Below are 3,524 nucleotides of genomic sequence, written 5' to 3'. Positions count from 1 at the left end.
GTATCATATTTTTCACCCAATATTGTTGTTCTGTGACGCCGCTTTTCTTTCATACATGTCATTATAGGCGTACATGTACCAATACTACAGATTAACTTCATCTTCTTGCAGTCATGACAGCACGAGTTAGATACAGATGTATATCTCAAGAAGATAGAGAAAGAATTCTAAGAACATCTAATGATCATAACCTTGACTTCCTAGAACTGGCCGACGCACTGGAAATAAAGCGCTCAACGGCCAGATAAATTGTGGCCACATGCACATCTTCGAACTGGGAGACTCACAAAGTACATTGAAAAAGAAAACTGTTGCCCAAATCCCTAAAATGAATACGAAAATATGAAGTGCAATGATAATGCTTAGAGAAAGAAAAACAAAGAAAAAAAAAAAAAACCCAAGCATAAACATGTACGTTAAATTGACTGCAAAAGATGTTAGAATGGATGCCCAAAAATGAACTCGAATAAACGAGCGCAACGAAGACGTGATCACGTGATTATTTCATTCTGAATTAAATGAACGAATAACGAAATTGTGCTTGTTTTACGAATTTCAATGGAAAAGTGTTAATTAGAATGAGATTAAAGGTAATTTGAATGCTCCAAAATGAATTTGAATAAAGAGATCATAAAATTGAAATACGGAAAATGTCATCTAGGGTCAATTTTGCTAAATTAATTGTAGCAATAAGAAATTAGACTAACAAATGTGCGAAATTGGCCGGGAAAACCTATATTAGCTTTATTCGAGATCAATAAAATTTGCTTTAAACAAGAGTTGAAATCAGATGTAAAATTATATTGGTCAAAACTATGTTCGCACACATTTGCATAAGAAATGTGTTAATGCAATCTGTCTAAATAAAAAATCATCACATTCGGGTAAAGGCATCATAAAGTAACATAACAGAAATTGCCTGTACAAAATAGACATATAATTCTTTACAGACAGAAAACCTTATGTAAGAGCAACTGAACAAAAGAAATTATACTTGTAGTTAATCCATATGTTAACATTTTTTTTCTTTCTCTCTGTCTTTTCAAATTACAACACTTTGCAACACGGGTTCGATCATATTTGTTTTTCACATGGAGATAAGTTCCAAAAATTGAATATTAGTCAAAATCAATACTAGATCAAAATAGTAAAATACCAGCAATTGGTTGTTCATTACAGGTCATAATGATCATTTGTAAATTATGCACGTATTTTAGCAAGAATTATATCTTAATAGTTCAGGGTGACATTAATATCATTTTAATAGAATCATCTTAAAATCAAAATGGTTTATCATGCTTCTTATTCAATTACCTTATTTTCTAAGTTCTCCTTTTTCTTTCAGGCCACAGATCTTATTATCGTGAAACAAAAATTAAAGTTGCATGATTAAAAGGCAGAAAAGGCAAACAAATATAGTGTTGAGTCTTTATTCGGGTAATGCCATTTATGATACTGATATGAAAATACTTTTACTACCAATGTAGTGTTCCAGTTGAGAAGCCTCGACACAGTTTTGACATCTCCCTTTGCAGCGGCGTTGAAAATCATGTTTGAAGTCGTTGCTGCAGCCATGTCACGGAAATTCACTATCAACAAGTCCCAGATGGCCAAGAAGATGCTTTATTACATAAGCTATCGGTCCTGAAATACAAAATCAAATAAAAAAGATCGCCAATATCTACATCCATCAACAAAACCGTAGCAAGACTATGGGAGGTTTTTGAAAGTATAATTCATAATAAGATTTATCTTCATAATTCATTATTTTTTCAGTGCATACACATAGTAGGTCCATGCTAAATGGTAGTCTGAAAACCTTTCTAACTTTATAATTTGTTTTCCTATATTTCGGAAGAAAATGAGGATAATGATGCAAATGATGAATGCTAGGAATTGAATATGCATATTTCTGAATTTTATTGGGACAAGCTGGCATTCTAGACTACACTTCATAATAGAGAATTTTAGGATGATAATTGATAATGAGCACAGCCTGACCCTGTCATAAGTACGCTGTTAAGATACAGCAAGATGAAAAGCATCATGGCACCTCTACTTCTTGCACACACGCTCTGAATTAGAACGTCGTATGGAGACTTCCAGCTGGACAGACTGCGCGTGAAGAATCTAACAGGAATTAGACTTACCGCCTCCACGCAAATACTTATGAGGGTCTGAAGCTGCGAGATGGGAAAAGCAACCAATAATTTGATGCATACCTTAGGATTATAATAATGGTAGGGTTTAGGACAAATTCTTCATTATAAGAGTATAGACTATTGTTTCTGTTTCACTTCTTAATAATTCATAAATATCAATTGTGAAAATGCTTTTCGGCCTACTGACGGATCATATTTAAATTGGTTGTGTTACTGTTGAGAGAGAGCGTCCGCAGGACGTTCTAGTAAGAACGAAGAACCAAGAACAAAAATGATAGGAAGATTTTGACAGACACAAAAGGTGAAACCTAAATAGCAGATTGAATAAAGACAAAAGAGACATGAAAATTGTTAGCAAAGAGAGTTAGATGATACACAGGATAGGGAGGATCGGAGTATTAAGTGATAGAAAGATTATCCATTTGCGTAGTCGAGTTCTACAAAATTTGGAACTGTTTCAACAAACCGTTTCTGCGATACAAAACGAAGGGAAATGGCATGTGTGTGTGTGTGTGTGGGTGTGTGGATTTTGATGTGTGTGTATGCGGGGAGTACCTAAAGTTGCTACCGCTGGTAGCGTATATCACCTACAAAAAGGGAGGTTTTCACAAATTCAATAGGTGATAACGCTGATAGAGGTGTATCAGCTGTAACGGGATATGAAACTCTTTAGAGGTCGTCCATGAGTGCCCCCTTTCAAAAAGGGATAGTGAGAAATAAAAGCAGGTAGCTGCTAGTAGGGGGAAAAAAGTTATCACAATCTTGTACAGCTATAATTCGACTCTCATTTCTACGACCAAAGAATGGACAATAAAGGATGCCAATGATATGGGTGCACGTAACGAGACCAACACCCAAGAGACATATATACAGTCCACGAGTCATGCAGCCCACGAGTCATACAGTTCACAAATCATACAGCCCACTAGTTGTACAGCCCACGAGTTCGAAATCAAGTAAAATGAGCCCACGAGTTACACAGCCTATGAGATGGACACTACGCACAAAAGGCCCACGAGATCGACACTAGGCAAAGGAGGCCCATGAAACCGACAGGATGAACAGCGCCACCTATAGACCAAATGATTTTATAGAGTCTCCAGACAATGGTATAAGGAAGATGAATTGTATAAGGAAGATAAATGAGGGATGGTAAAGGAGTCAGTTGCCCTCCCTCACCCCCTGAACTAGTTCAAGATCTTTGATAGTGTTTGCATGTGTAAGTGTTTGTGAATAAAATAAACACAATCCAGTAAAAGTGCATCAGATGTTTCAACATTAACTTCGAAATTGCCAAAACATCCTCGTTTCCCTTTCGGCAATACATATTACCGGTTTACACCTACTTAGAAAAAAAAAATA

The sequence above is a fragment of the Diadema antillarum genome, unplaced genomic scaffold (assembly GCF_040938485.1).
Source record: "Diadema antillarum isolate AM-2024a unplaced genomic scaffold, OU_Dant_1.0 seq00002297_RagTag, whole genome shotgun sequence".
Taxonomy (NCBI): Eukaryota; Metazoa; Echinodermata; class Echinoidea; order Diadematoida; family Diadematidae; genus Diadema; species Diadema antillarum.
The sequence above is the reverse complement of the archived record's forward strand: the minus strand, read 5'-3'. Positions refer to the sequence as shown.